General features: G+C 58.9%; 1 protein-coding gene across 1 annotated transcript in view; it reads left to right on the top strand.

Moving 5' to 3' along the window:
• The window catches only part of PTPRN2 (protein tyrosine phosphatase receptor type N2), a 944,635-nt gene that overhangs the window by 881,532 nt on the left and 47,055 nt on the right, over positions 1 to 16,048 (top strand). The window lies entirely within an intron of this gene.

Below are 16,048 nucleotides of genomic sequence, written 5' to 3'. Positions count from 1 at the left end.
CTGAGGTGATGGGCCGTTGGCCCTGGGGGCCCTGGGGGGAGGGCACGGCACCTGCCTTGCTGCGTGACCCACTGAGGTGCCAGTCGGAGCCCAGGCAGGTTTCTGCTCGAGACACCCCCCTAGGGCAGAGCAGGGTGGGCGGGGCAGGGAGGCCCACCGGGGAAGGAGCCTCTGTAGAGGCCAGCCCTTGGCTACAGGAGTCGCTGGAGGAGGCCAAACGCTGTGTGACCTCAGAGGGCCATTCTGCCGTTCAGCGAGGCCTCCCCACAGGGAACAACCCTGCATGGGTCAGGGCCCGGGCACCAACTCATAAGTACCGTGGAGTGACTGGGAGAGGACACCCATCGGGAACCCACCCTCCCTCAGAGCGCTGGCCAGGCGCTGCTGCTGGGCTCCGTGGGTTCAGTCACTGAGACGCCCGTGACGTGGTGGACACGGCCTCACAGCTGTCACAGATGGCCCTGCACTTCTGTGCAGGCCATGCCTTCCTCAGGGTGCTGCCACCTCCGTGTGGGCCGGAGAACCTCTTTGATTTCTGTCTTAAAGGACGCAGTCCTGGTCACTGTGCCAAGGGGCGGGGCCTCCTGCCTGCCTCTGGGGGAGGAGGGGCATGTTCCTGTCCCAGGAGCATCACTTCCCCGTCTCGTCCCCGGAGACCCAGCATGGGACCGCACTCAGGCCACTCCTCGGTGCAGGGTGGACTGCACGCTCAGAGGTGAAGGAATCCGAGGCCGGACGGCACCAGTGGCCACGGCCCCACACGGAGAAGACAGCCCCATCCCCTCCCCCACACTCTTACTCCCCACCGAGGACCCCAGCCCGAGGCAGCACGAGCCCCCCACCAGGATGGCTGGCAGCCTGGGCTGCAGGGTGGCAAGTGCCAGCTCTCCTAGGACCTTGCCCCCCGTTCCTGGTCTTGGCGTCTTGTGCGCCCGAGGACCCTCCGCTGTCACCACCTCAGCCCCTCAGCCCCGCTGTCCGCACACCTTTCCACCTGTAGCAAGACGCAGCGACTGCGTGACCAGCAGGCACCCTTCACGAGGTGGCTTCTGCCCCTCCCCGTCCCCCCTGTAGGCAAAGCCACGGAAGGCGCTTCCTGGTGCTTCTATCTGTAAGAGGAGCACCGTGTGTCTGAGACTCCTGCTGTCTGCCCTTGGGGCATCACGGGCACCGGCGAAGGCGCTAGGAGGGGCCACTGAGAACTTCCCCCTGCAGAAGGGCTTCCTTTCTGCCCGACTGGACAGTGTCCTGAGGCTGCCTTAGATGCCCAGAGGAGGAGAGCCAGTTAGGTGACTGAGGCAGGTGGGGAACGTCCAGGATGGAGAATTGCTGGCTCTGAGGCCCTCGGGTGTCCTGCTGTGGCCTCTGTGGCCTGGGGGACGGTCCTGGCCCAGGGCCCACCCAGAGTTGGAGATGGCCTCTGACAGGGCGGGGCTGCAGCACTGCCAGGCGCTGTGTCGGGGAGGGCGCTAGACCACCCTCTACCTGAAGCAGGACGCCCTCCAGGCTCTGCGAGCAGGACTTCCAGCCGCCAGGCCCCTTCTGAAGGCAGCGTCGTGTGACCTGATTGACGGTTTTCTTCACGCCATCATGTCTGCCAAGCTGGTGGAGCAGGCCCAGCTTCCAGGCCCAGGGACTGTGTCAGTGCTGCCCGGGCTGCGCAGGAGTGTTGGCACGGCTCTGTGCTGGTGGGAGGTGGACTGCAGGAGCACCTCCCACCCAGGCCTCGCCCAGGCCAGGGACAGGTGGAGGACGGCAGGTTGGCCCCTACTCCATGTGAGCCACAGGGTGGCCCGTGCTGTGGAGTGGATGCTGGTTTCAGGAAGCCACGCACCTGCCTAGGAGGCGGCACGTGGGAGGCTCTGTGTGGGTGTGGGGCTCAGCCCTGTTCCCTGCAGCGCACTGTTCTGTTGTCCGGATGCGTCAGCTTCTTTATAGTTTCCTGTTGTGGAAACAGCAGGCAGTTCAGACGCCCCCCACCCACGGCACCAGCTGCGTACACACACACAGACTGAACTCCACCTGAGTCCCGGCTCACCGAGGCACAGTGGCGTCAGCCAGAGTGGTCATTCCTGGCAGCACGGTGGGCTGGTCTGCTCCACAGCCCCCCGAGGGCTGGGGACACTGAGCCCCTGGCAGGTCGGTGAGATTGTCTGTCGTCAAGAGACCCAAATCTCGCCAGGCCCAGCGGCCGGGGACACGTGCTGGGGCCTTGGGGTGAGGGTGGTTCCTCGGCTCTGCATCTAGAAGCTGGCTCCGTCGGGCCTTCGCCCTAGAGAGGGGTGGGTGATGGCCGAGCCCCCACCGGGGACTGCAGGCAGCAAAGTGCGGCCTCCTGGGACGCGCCCGACCTGCAGCAGAGGGCTGCAGCCCCTCTCCTCTGCATCCTGTCTGATGGCCATGTCCTCCTTGGCAGACATTCCCGTCGCAGGTGGAAGGGGTGACATCGAGTAAGTAGCCTCCAGCATCCGATGACATTTGCTGAATTGAGTCACCGACGCTCTGTCTGGTGGCCACTGCCCGTGCTGAGTGTCTGGGGAGCTGCTAGCGCTGGCACCAGGGCAGGGTCTGGAGGCACTCACCCTCTTCTGAGGCTGGGCCTGCGACGGCCAGGTAGCGCACAGGCTCCCTGGGGGCCAGCCCGGCCAGCAGACCCGGTGGCTCTGACCTCTGCCAGGGTGCAGCTGTGCTCTGAGGAGTTGGCCCGCAGCAGCTCTCTGCAGGTGGGACCATCTGGGGCTCTGTGCCTGACTTGCAGAACACAGCTGTGAAGACTCACGGACTCACACAGTCCCTCCCATGGCTCAGAGCGCAACATGCACCTGGTACCTCACGGCCCTGGACGTGGTCGGTGACAGTGTCCTGGATGGAGATGGTGCTACCCTGCCCATAAGAAGCTCATATCCATTGGGGTGGAAGGGGTGAATAGCCAGGGAGCACTGGTCCTGGCCAAACACCTGTTGGTGCTCTTTCCTGGAAGACCGTCCTTCTTGAGGGTTGGGAGTCCTGACTTGGGCTTGTGGGCCAGGTGAGTGTGTGATGCAAGGTCTTCGTTACTGAGCAGCAGCCACTTTGGGACAGGTGGAAGACGGCAGGGCGACCCTTACTCCATGTGAGCCACAGGGCAACCCGTATGGACAGACCCATGTGGAAGGACCAGAAGTCCACTGTGGCCCAGGTGCAGCCCTGCACATCAGCATGTGGGTTTGTGTGACATTTAGGTCCTCTTTGCCTTTCAACTGTAGACCACCTTTACCATTAATGTTCAGAGCCAGCATGTGCTTAGGCTGACCCTCACTTTACCAGAATAATTCCCTTACCTTCCCTCTTCTTAGTTCTCTTTTGGGTCAAGTTGCCTCTTTCCTAAAGTACATCTTTCAGTGTTTTAGTGGGAAGGTGCTCCAGTCCCCGAGAGTCTTTGATTTCCACACTCCAAGGACCAGCCAGGGATCAAACCCTAGGTACTGTTGTCTCATGGTTTCAGAGAGCCTGTTCACTTCCTCTGACACCCTGCTGCCAAGGAGATCCTGAGCTGTATCTGAGGGCTGGTCTTGTGACTCATCTCTTCTTTCTTTCTAATTTCCATGCCTTTGTCATTTTGAAATTTCCTCATGCTCTCTCTTGGAATGGACATGTTTTATTTTTATTTTCACTCCAGATTTACAAGGATCCTAGAACCAGAGAATCCCTGTCATCTATCAATTCTCAACACTCATAAACCATTAACAATTTAAATTTGTTTCTCTTTCATTTTTCTCCTCTAACAGAAATACGTTAGGAATTCTTATTCTCAAGTCTCTCAATTTTTTAAATATTTTTTCTTTGTCCTGAATTCCAAAGAATTTTCTTCAGACCTGCCTTCCACTATGCATGTCTCTCTTCAGCAGTGTCTCATCTACTTATATAATCCACCCATTGTATTTATAATTTCAAGGAGAATACTTTTCAATTACACTTTTTCTATTTTGTTCTTTTTCAAACCTACCTTCTGAGTTTTTCTTTTTATTTCTTTTTGTTGTTGTTGGTGGTGGTTTCCTCTTAATCCATCAATCATTTCAAATGTATCATATGATTTTTTATCTGACATTTTGTTAGGTTCCCATGGGGCTAATCCTGCTGTCATATGTTTGTGGATTTGCTCATGGTGGTTTGCTGTTTGGGAGGCCATCTGATTATATTCAGACCAAACTCCTGGTCAGTGGGGCTTGATCACTAGATTTGTGGGGCCCTATGCTAAGGGGATTTGAGTTCAAGAGGTTTTGAGAGTCCTTTTGTCATATACTGTGGGCTGTCCTTAATCCAGGGCCATCTTTCCTATAGTTCCCCACCTTTGGGGCCCCAGATCACACCTGTGTTGTTCACTCGAGCTCAATTCTAGATGAGGTCATGGTTCAGAACCTGCCCAGAGTGAGCCCCTGTGGAGACAATGAGCCGCACCTGTGACACCGTCCCTACAGTGCCACTGATGCTGACTTAGGTGTGCATGGTGTGGGGGGTCTCTGGTCCAATCCCTGCCTTCTGCAGAGCAGGGCTTCCCTTCTGGCCCCGCGGGACCCTGGTTGTAGGTACAGGAAGGTGCCTGGTCCCACAGCAGCTCAAGGGCCAGGCCACATCTCCACTTGGGGTGTCACTTCCTCTGCCTTCTGACTCCTGGGATTTCCCTTCCTCTGTGAAAGGCAAGTCAGCCTCAGCCCAGCCTCTCTAGGTGTCTTGTAGAATATAACACCTCAGGGTACCTGTTTCCCTATCACCGCAAATACCCAGTACCCAAGGGACAGGAAAAGCAGAGCAGCCCTGCACTGTGGTCTGACTCCATGACACCCTGACAGTCACCGCCAAGAACCACCTGTGTTCTGCACAATGGAGACGCCGTACCGTGGCAGTCTGTGGCCAGAGCGGGCGGGGCAGCAGCCTGGTTCTCAGACGCGCCTCTCTGGATCCAGGCAGGTGTGGACAGGTGTGGACAGGAGAGGGGCCCCACGGTGCAGTGGCCGGTGGCGCTGGGTACATCCCCGATGGCCTGCCCAGAGGTGATGAGGAAGCTCTAGGGGGAGGGTGGGCTGGAACGCAGAGCAGGAGGATGATTCAAAGGCAGGTGCTGTCCACCACCGGCCTGGAGCCTGCCCAGCCGCAGGCCACAGTGTGCCTGGCCTTGAGCTGGGAGAGGGAACTCACGGGTGGTCTCACCGCTCACGTCTCACCCCCAGTTGTGAGAGTACTGCCCAACACTCGGCGTCCTTTGCTCTCCTTCACGCTCCTCGCTTCCAGCAGCTGAGTGAGCAGTGGCCCTGCTCTGGGCTTTCCCCTCACCCTCGGTCCAGCCGTTTCCCTTTCTCGGAGGGCCTGGGAGAAGGAGAGGGCAGCAGCCCCCGGCAGGTCTGGCTGGGGAGGGGCAGCCCTGGGCCTCCCCAGGAGCTTGGGTCATGGTGTGGGTGCTGTCCCTTGGGCTTGCTGTTCCTCGTGAGGGTACAGTCTTGGGAAGACTGAATCAAGCCTTCTCCTCTCAGCACGCGCTTTTAGAATTCCTGCAGATATTTTCTAATAACCTGTTGTGGAACCCAGTGTCTCCCCTCTGCTGCGGGAGGAAGTCACGTCTGTGTCACCGTCCCGGGCCACCCGCCTGCTCTTGCTGGAATTCTTTATCACCCCTAGAAACTTCATCAGAAAATCGTCACGAGCACATCGTGGTGCAGCATGTCAAAAAGGCTGCTGCTAAGAAAAGCCTTGCCGCTGGGTTGCTAGGCAACCACCCTCCTCTCTCCTCCTCCCCAAGGCCCCCAGCGTCACCGCGGTCGTCATCCATGGAGGGAAGCTGTGTCCTCTGGGCCTTCTTGTGCTGACTGTGTCCCACGAAGGTGCTGAGTCTTCAGAGAGAATCTGCTTCTAGGGTTGCAATTGGGACTGGCCATTTGCATCCCGTAGGTGACCGCCAGGTGGGGGAACGTGGGTGGGCAGCTCTGTGCCCAGCACACAGGAGTGCTCCACAGGGCCACTCAGGGAGAGGCGTCCATGCACTGAGGTGGCCAGCGTCTTGGGACGCCCGCAGTGTGGATGTGGCCCGAGGTCTGTCCCCGCCCCGCCGAGTGGGGTCTGTCTCTCTTAGAGTTTGTCATCGGGGTAGCAGGTCTCCCCAGAGCTTTGTTGTCTTAGAATCACATCCTCATGAATGGCTTTTTAAAAATGTCCAATCACCCTGCCTGTCCTGTTAACTCTGTGGAATCCAGAGTTGAGAAAATGAGTCTCGTAGGTCATTGGAATTTTTAAATAAATCATAGCTTAAAGAGCTTTTCCTATGTCAGTCAAAGGGCAAGGTCGAGGTTGAAATCACATTCTTATTTTCTCATTCAATAAAGACTATATAATGACTTATGTTAATAAAAGTCTGTTGGGAAACAAATATCTGCAGGTAGACCCTTCTCTATTGTCCAGTAAGTTACAGGAGTGAGCAGAAATCCGCTCCGGCCAGGGTCCTCCTCCGTCTGCCTGACTGACCTGATTTCTGTTCCTCGTCGAAGCCAGAGGTGAGCTTCTCTCTCCTCACAAAGGGCTGGTGGGCTGTTAACTGACTGTGGTCAAACTTTGATTATCCAGATGGAGTGAGGGGATTTAATTATTTAAAAGGATGAGAAAGTCATCAGGAGACTTTAGTCTGTTTAGAATGACAGATTTATCTCTGTCCTCCACGTGGCTTCTTCTAACCGTCCAGTGTTTCCTATTTATTAAGATAATTGTATTGTTGACAGAAATAAGTTAACTCAATAGAAGTCATTTCTTTGATAAATAGCTATTTTGGGAGTTCAAGATTCCATGGATAGATACTTTAAATTTTTAAAAGGCATAAATCAGTAGAAATATCATAAAGTTGAATTAAACTTTTTTTAGACTTGTTTTATAGAAGTTGCTGCTCACTAGCATTTAAAATCTTCACATTGTAATTTTTTTAACTGTACACCAAAATTACAGGAGAGACTCACAAAAGGTATTTGGTAAAGGCAGGTGCTGTGGATAAATAATGCTCCTCTCATTAACACATTCCCCTTATCACTGTGGAATTATGGTCCGTAGCCAGGGGAAGCCAGCGGACGGCACTCGGAGGTGGACCCAAGCTGACTTCAGCCCCACACTTCCATACAACTGACCATTAATGAAGCCCAAGATGGAGGCTTCAGATCTATAATTATTACTATTTGAATGACAAGCAAAGAATTTTATCAGCAGAGTTTTAAATGAAAGAGGATTAGCAGCTCAGGTTGAAATTGTTAATCTTTCTTATGAAAATAATTTTGAAGAAAATGTTTTAGTGGGAGAAAGGCTTGAGGAAAGCCTCCACTGTTGAAAGGGCCATTTCCTGCCCCTCCACAAGGGTCTGTCTGCTTCCAACAGCAGGGCATGGGGCCGCTCGGACACTCCAGGGGGGGTCTGGCGGGTCCGGCGGGTCCCCATGCATCCCCCGGGGCGGGCCTGGGAGCCAGCACAGAACTGAGGCTGAAGCACGGGTTCCGAGAACCTCCTAAGCCCCTCTAAATGTCTGGTGGGACACAGAGGTGCCCCTGCCTCTGAGGCTCGTCCAGCTGCGGACAGTGACGTCCATGTTGGAACCGTTTGCTGGCAAGTGTCCATTTGTGCAGAAGCAGCCCACTGCTGCCAGGCGACACAGAAGTTCTAAGGAAGGCTCCTGAGCTGCTCGGTGGGCTCTGGCCCTCCAGTTCACCCCGCTTCCCTCACCTCTGCCCCAGGGTAGGCCCACCTGCTAGGGTCCAGGACGCCCGACTCGGAGGTGGGGGAACCAGGGCAGCCGGCGGGGCAGCGAGGGGGCGTAGAAGGAAGGCTGAAGGGCCCTCTGAGGTCTGAATGCTCTGCCACCTAACGGCAGCAGGAAGGTTCCAAACCCACTCCCATGGGGGCCCTGGCCCTGGCTGCTCTCTGGCCTGCCCATCTTCCAGGAGGGACTCAACCCCGCCCCACACCCCCGCCCAGGACCCCCTGGCAGCCTGGGTCCCGGGGTCACCTCCTCTTGCCTTGGCTGTTTTCTGAAGTCGTCCTCTGGCTCTGGCCGTCCGGGCGTCTGTGGACTCTCCTGCAGCTGGAGACCAGCCCCAGGGAGGCCTCCTTCAGCAGTGGCTGGGCCCCGGACCTACAGTCTGGGGGAGGCACTGGGTCAGACTGGGGTGGGGAGCAGCCCGCAGGGTGGGGCCTGGCTCTCAGCAGGACCCGAGCTGGCCTGCGCCCCCTCATCATCCGCCACTCCTTAAAGCATCTCTCTCTGCATTTCCTGTCACCTATGTGTATGATGGGAAGGAAGACGACAGGATCGTGCCGCCTGCGTCACAGTTGTCATCGATGGCTCCCGTTTAACTGTCCCATGGGGACCGCTGCGGCCCTCCACACACCCCAGGCCTGGCGCACCAAGAGGACCCAGCAGAGACGGCCAGCCGGTCCTGCAGCAGGCCTCCTGCGTCCCAGAACAGGGGCTGAGAACAAGGCGGCTCCGTGCTTCGGGTCTGCCAGTTAGAACTGCTCCGGGCAGAGTGCGCGTCCACCGTCAGGACCCAGCGTCCTTGTCACGCTGGGGTTTCCTTCTCTTCATTTCATCCCGGGTTGGCGAGGGTCACCAGCTCACCTGCAAGGTGCGCCTTCCCACACTCTGGGCCCCGCTCATGTCACACGGTGCCCTCCAGCGAGGACCCCGGGCTGGTGAGGCTGGTGGCGGAGCCCTGGCCAGCTGGCATGGCCCTGGGTTCCCTTCTCAGCCCTGCAGAAGAGCAAGACAAAAAAACAAGACCCCGGCTGGGCCTGCTGCCTGCGACTGTGGGGAGTGCCTGCAGAGCCCTCGGTCAGCGTGACTTCCCCAACTCTAGGCTCGATCTAGACGTATAATCCAAAAGCAGAATCACAGTAAAAGATGCACTAGGCTCAGTGGAGCCCTGCGCGTCCGGCTTCGCCAGTCCTCTCTGTCCCTGACGTCCTGCTCTCCAGGAAGGCCTTCCTCCACTCCCCTCTTCAGAGGCTCTCGGGAGGCGCCCGGCCTCAGTTCCTACTTGCAGAGCAAAGAGCAGGCCCTCCTGAGGCCCTTCCTAACCGGAATGGGAGGGGGTGCTGTGGCCTGGCGTAGTCTGAGGAAGAGGGGTTCTCAGACTGGACTGAGTTCTTCCATTTTGAAAAGGACGGGTTCCACGAAGCTGACTGCTTGGAGGGCTCTGACCTCGACACCATGCAGAGGACTCGGTGCCCGCCGCTCTTCAGGCGGCTCCTTCACGGCTGCACCTTCTGCAGCGTAGCGGGCATCCTGGGGACCTTCTCTGGAAAGCCTCAGGTCCTGCAGAGTGGTGTTCTCCATGACTCCAGTGATCCGGACCTTCTGTCCAGCTTGGTGGCCATTCGTCCTGAGCCACCTGGGGAATGGCTTCCAGAGGCCACTGGGCTAGCAGCTGGGGAAAGACACCGTTCAGAGCAAGGGCCTGAAGGGGACACTGGCCACTGCGGGTGGGTGAGGCCGGGTCTCATGCTACATAGGCTTTTGCTGGCCAGTTTTGTCCAGCTCTGCCCTGCCCAGTACCCTAGGCCGGGCAAAGCCAGGGGACCCACACAGAGTGATTCCTCCTAAGAAACCAGCCCAGGAGCCCTTGCTAGGTGCAGGGGAAGGGAACGGGCCCCACGAGTGGTCCTCCTGATTCCTTGGGTCCTGTTCTCCTCCTCAGGCTTTGCACAGAGAGCCGGAGGCTGAGTTCCAGACCCCACGCTTGCTTTTCCCAAGCAAACTCTGGCACACCCTTGCACAAGCCCAGTGGGCTCCTGGGCACTGTGGGTGCATCTGCTCTACCTTTGAAGTTCCTTCCTGGAGCCACAGCAGGGGTGCGCTGGCCCAGCCCACCGCCTTGGGCCCACCTCACTGGCCATGGTGGCTGGCATGTGCAGGAGCAGGAGGGCCAGGGACCTTGGGTCAGCCAGATGGCAGTTTGAACACTGCTAGTGGCCTGTGACTCCCGTTTTAAGCAAGACTTCCCCAGGCTGAGACAGCGAGGCCGCCCTCTAGGCCCCCGCCGCGATGGACTCAGGTTGCCCTGCTGCTCCCGAGTCTGAGTCCCGTGTTCTGACATGCCTGCCCTACATCCCACACCACACTTACCACGTGCCAGATGCAGCACCCACAGACACCAACACCCTTCACGAAGCACTGTGCTGTCCCCCATGCTCTGGTCACAGATGCGCGGCCAGGTCAGCTGGCCTCATCCCGTCCTCCCTTGGGATCTGCACACTCAGCAGGAGGTTCCTGGGCAGGTGAGACCTGACGCTCCACCTTGTTTTCTGGGGCACCTTGGCAGAGGCACTCAGGGCCTAGGGGTCCCCAGGCCTGAGTCCAGAGCCGCGCGTCCCTCCCACTGTTCTCCATGCTGCACCCCCACCCGGAGGTGACGGCACCCCCCCTGCTGACTGGTGTGGGCCCACAAGCACTCTGTCTGCTCTCCCGGGGGCACGTCAAATGCCAGCTTCTGCTGCCAGCATGGGCTGGAGCTGCGCATGGTGAGGGGTGGTCAGTGCTCAGCCTGACAGTGGGCTCCAGTCCTGTGCTCCAGGCAGACCCTGGGTGCTGCTGCTGGTGACACTCTGCAGCTGAGTCGTCACCTGCCCTGAGGGGCACTTCAGCTTCTCGTCATCTCTCGAGCAGCATCCCCAGTAATTCCTCTTCCTTGGGTAACCTTCTTTAAAAATAGTAAACAGAGGACGAATGGACAGGTGGGGAGCATGTTCCGGAACCACCCGGGGTCGTGGTCTGGTGTGGAGGCAGAGAACCACGGGCATCAGGCCGCGCGCACGTCACTGGTGAACCCGCCGCGCGATGTGAACTTGGTAGAAATCCCACTGTCCTCAGCCACAGTGTGAACAGCCCTGCTGGTGGCCCCTGCGCGTCTCCGGGTAGCTCCCTGCCTGCTGACAGTCCGCCCGTCACCTCTTGGCCCCGCCTTCCAGCCACAGTCTGACGCTGGTACTGGGGCAGCTCAGTGAGCCACTTCTCCCCAGGTGAGGGCCAGGATCCCCAGTGCCATGGTGCAGCCACAGAATTCATGAGAGCCACAGGCTGCCCGCCTCCCTCCTTCTGCCGAGACCCCCACCTGTGCACATCTGTCCAGAGAGCACACCACGGGTGACCTGGTCGACCTCAGAACACCTTTAGAAGTGCACTCCCGCTTCCCCTCCTAGGAAGGGGCTCCCGTCTCACATTGGGGCACAGTGAGGGTAGAGGAGATGGCCAGCGACGTCCGCCCCAGGTGCCCGCCAGCGCCCAGCCAAGCCCACTTAGCCTCCTGCCCTGTGGAGAGAACAGTCTCTAGACCAAGGCCAGACCCCCGTCCTGCCCAGCCAAAGCCCCTGCAGGTCAGAAGGCCTGTGTGTGCCAGGCGGGCGCAGCTTGGGCTGCGGTGACTTCCACAGAACCAACACGCGCAGCCTCTGTGCCCCCCCCCTCCGTGGGAAGCCACTTCCCGCCCTGGGGGCGTCGGCCGCCTGACCTTGTAGCCAGGCCAGCTGGGCTCCACGTGAAAGGGCTACTCTGACCTGGTGGCTGTCCTCACGGCAGTCCCCAAGCTCGGGGACCCAGAGGTGGCTTGAGAGTGTCACTCCAGATGCTCTGCCAGGGTGGACTAGGAGGAGATCTGAGGGGGGCTGCAGAGGACAGAAAGCTGACGATGTCGTTCTCAAAGGAGAAGAATCCAAAGAAATGCAGCTGCGTCCCCCACCACCGTGGACCCGGCCTCACAGCCTGGGGGGACGGGCACCAGCCGGCATGCCATGGCTGCACCTTGGGAGACCCCATCCCGAAACCTGGGCTTTGGCTGATCTGGGGACTGTCTCTGCTGTGGGACACCAGGTGAGGCTTTGGAAGGGGCCATGGCTTGGGACGGTGGTGGCTGCAAGAGGAGCACTGAGAATTGGGCAGCTCTCAAAATCCGCTGGTCAGCAGCTCAGGTGGTCAACAAGGATGAAGTCCCGTGTCTGCAATTCCAGAGCTCTGTCACCTGTCACGGTGGGGCTGCATCCCCTGTCGCCTCCCCTCAGGCCTCACCCCATTTGCCTGGCTCTCCCTGGCACTCCCTCGGCAGAGCGTCCACACAGAGGCTGTGCAGTGCCCAGCACATGGACTGTGCAGTGGGCTGAGTCAGGGCTGGACGGTCCCTGGCCCCAGGAGCCCACAGCCTGTGCAGGGGCCCCAGCTGCAGGTGTGCTGCATCCCAGAGGAGGGCACCTGGGGTGTGCGCCAAGCCCATGGGGTATGCACAGCCCTCTGAGGCTCTCAGGATGACAGCGCCTGCTTGGGATTGGGACATGGGGAAGGGTCAGGCTCTAGGGGGAGAAGAGCCTTCTGAGCCATGGCTGCTTCTCCACACCGGCAAGATGGACATGGGGTTGGCTGTCCCAGGAGTGCTGGGGCGAGGAGCCTGTGTGCGGCAGGAGCTTGGAGGTGTTTCCTGAGTCACCAGAGGGAGGAAGGCCACAGGGAGGCGTGAGGTGCTCCAGTCCCTTGGGCTGCTTTGTGGACGTGTTCTAAGTTCAGGGGACTCAGAAGCGCTCCCCCTGGGTGCCGCCATCCACAGGAAATCTCAATCTGGGACACGAATGACTTGCAGAGATTCCCCAGTTGCTAGTGATTGTCCAGCACTCGCTGCCCCGGGCTGGAAAGAGCAGCCAGGAGAGGCCATGGCCCACAGGGAAGCCCAGAGCAGAGCCGTGAATGCCAGAGAGACGCGTTCACTACAGCGTCTGGTGCAGGGGTGGGGCTGGGACGGCAGGTCCCCCCCAGGCCCGCGTGTGGGTGCAGAGTTGAGCTGGGCCTCATCGGGGGGTTCGTGACAGTGGAGCGGCAGGAAGGGGAGCCAGATGAGCACAAGGAGGCAGACGGTGGGACACGGAGTCTTCACAGGCTAGAGAGCCACACGCTGAGAAGCTGGGATTTGGACAGGGGACAACACTAGTCTGTACACCCCCAAGGTCTTCTAAGAAATACCATCGTCCCCCTTATCCGTAGTCTCACTCTCTGAGGTTACAACTACCTGTGATCAACTTTGGTCTAAAAATATCATATGGAAAATTTCAGAAATAAACATCTTGGAAGTGTTGAATCGCACGCCGTTCTGAGCACATGGTGAAATCTCAAGCCTTCCCACTCTGTGCTGCCTGGGATGTGAACCGCCCCACAGCCAGAGTATCCACATTGTATACACTACCCACCCTTTAGTCACTTAGTAGCCATCTTATCCGACCAACTGTTGCAGCTCACAGTGCTTGTGTTTGGATCACCCTGACTCTACTTATGACCCCAAAGCACCAGGGTCATGATGCTGAAGTCCCAGTTCTGCCACAGAGAGCGTACAAAGTGCTTCCTTTAAGTGAAAAGTGACAGCTCCTGACTTAAAAAGATGGCATGCTGAGGTTGCTAAGATCTATAGAGGTCTGTCGTCGCTTATCGCCTGCTGTGCTGATTTGCAGGTCAGACTTCATCATGGGTGTGCATGCTTGGGGAAAGCACAGCACACTGGGTTTGGCCTTGTCCTCAGTGTCAGGCACCAGGAGACAGGTAGGGGACACTGTGCAGAAGGGGCAGGGAGGCTGCGTGGCTGCAGGAAGTGCTGGAGGAGGCCGCAGCCATGAGCCGAGGGTCCAGCCATCAGTGGTCCAGCCTCCTGGGGCTCTGGTTCCCCCATGGGAGACAAAGCCTCGCCTGGGCAGCTTCCATCTTAATAACGCCAGAAGCATGCAGGCCGGCCCCGGGGCCCTTGGCTCTGAAGGAAGGAAGCCCAGCGGCGGAGTCCTGCGCTCTGTCCTGGGGCTTGGAGCCACGAGGGGTTTTCCTTTTCACTTTCATTTTCTTCTTCTCTACAAGGGCTACTTATGGAACTCAAATTTGCAGGGTTTTTTTTTTTTAATTAAGCTCTCGGGCGACCACCTCCCTGGCAGCACACACTATTCAGATGTCCGCTGGGTGCCCACTGGGGGTCAAGTGCCACTGGAGCCACACTGATGAGACTGGGGATCCTGCAGCCGCTGGGCAGAGTGCCGCCCTGCTCTACCCTCGCGCCTCACACCCGGGAAAAGCAGGACTAAGTCATTTCAGTTTTGCTTTTATTGATTAAAATGTGGGGTTTTGCTACAAAGGCCAGGCTCCTCCACAGACTCCCAGATGAGAATGTCTCGTCCGCAGACCACAAAAGAGGGCAGATGGGGATGCGGCACAGGAGCCTGCAGCGCTTTAACATGGCGGACAGATGTTGGTAAAAAAAAAATAACATAAAGATGTTGGTGGGAAACCAGCACAAGTCCATCTGTGGTGCACCAGGGTGGGGCCTGCAGGTCACTGCGCACAAAGACTCGAGAAGCGCGTCCAGCTCGGCGCAGTCCGGTGCATCTGCAGACGACGGTTCTCAGGGGAGTCGAGATAGCAGCCTCCGCCTCCCCTCCCACTGCGAGCTTGCTGACCAGCAGCCCTGTCTGCAGGTCCTGTCACGAGGCCAGGAGTTCCTGTGAGCGTGGACTCTGGTGCCGCTCCCCTGATTAAGGTCAGCCTAGGAGCCCAGCCCGCTGCAGCCTGGAGGGGTTAGGACGCGTCCAGAGCCCCTCTGCAGTGACGGTCAGGTCGGGCTGCAGTGGCCGGGCTCATCTCGCGGAGTGCCGCTGGCTGGAAGGAGCTGCTCACCCATTGCTCCTGGCAGCCAGGGCCAGCTGCCCCACCGGGAGCACTGAGTGCCTGTTGTGAGGAGGGCAGGACCAGCTCCCACAGAGCGGGCAGCCGCTGCAGGCACAGCCTGGCGGTGCCTTGGGTGGGGCCTTGCGCCCAGCCCCACCAGGTCCTGGGCTGCGGAAGCCCCCGTGCCTCCCCTGAGGCCTCTGGCTCACAGGCAGTGCCTGAATCCGCACCAACTATCTCAGAGCTGACTGTGGCCTCCTCAGTGGTGCCGTCTGGATTCTGCCTGGCCTCGTGGGCCAGCACCTCAGGGCACTGCTCAGGCAGGAGGCCCCAGGACTGTGGGCATGGACAGGCTCACAGGGTAAACCTCTGCTCAGCTCAGTGCTGGCTGTGGGGGTGAGTGACAGCCAGGCCTCCACAGCAGGTGTGAGGTGGGCCCCGTGCGTCCTCCCCACCAGGGGCTCCACCTGCCCATCAGCTGGCACACCTGATCCCCACATAGTCCAGGAAGCTGCCATGAGGCAGACCAGCGGGGCAGACCTGGGCCTGCGGAGTGGCTTGGAGGGGCAAGCCATGTCTGACTTGAGATCCCTTCCTGTCCTGTGTTGTGTGAGGCAGCGCTGCTGGTCCCTCCCTGTGCTTCTCTTCCTCCACCTGTTGCCTGTGGGCAGGGAGGTGCCCAGAGGACCGTCCAGGCTCCTACAGACGGGGCTGTGGTGAGAGGAAGGTGGGTGGACAGGGAGGCAGTTGAAGCAAGGAGGGCCTGAGCACTGTGCTGGCCATGGGAGAGCTGGCCACTCCAAACCCCGTGGCACGTGGCCCTATGGGGATGACGGATCCCTGCGGCCCGCAGCTGGGCTTGGTCCTCTGAGAACCTTTCGTCCCATCTCAGCCACCTCTGGTTGAAGGCATCGATGGGGACGGTGCTGGCTATGCCAGCTGCTTGTGGCAGGGAATAGCCAGAGGTCAGGGTCCTTGACTGCTGCTGTCACCTGTACTCACAGGCAAGTGCCAGGAGAATGCCGAGTGCCAAGGGCCTTGCTGTCCCTGCAATGCTGCACAGGCCACGCAGCCTGGAGTCCTGCACGTGGCTCACACACCCAGGCACAGCCTGTCCCGTGCGTGTGCACCACTAGCACGCAGCTGAGGAAACGACTCTCTTCGTGGAGGGGCAGGCGTCTGTGTGGGCAGGGGCATGCCCGCACTGGATGTGAGGCAGTTTTCCAGACGCATGTTTCCTGTTTTTCGGGTGCATAGTTCCAAGGCTGATGGCCATGCCACACTTGTCTGCAGCTCATGTGACACCCAGGGAGATGCTCTGCAGGCCTGGGGTCATGGGAATGTTGGATCCAGGGTGTCTTAGTTTGTCTG

The sequence above is a fragment of the Spermophilus citellus genome (genome assembly GCF_964194105.1).
Source record: "Spermophilus citellus genome assembly, chromosome: 3".
NCBI lineage: Eukaryota > Metazoa > Chordata > Mammalia > Rodentia > Sciuridae > Spermophilus > Spermophilus citellus.
This window is presented reverse-complemented; position numbering and strand designations above follow the sequence as displayed.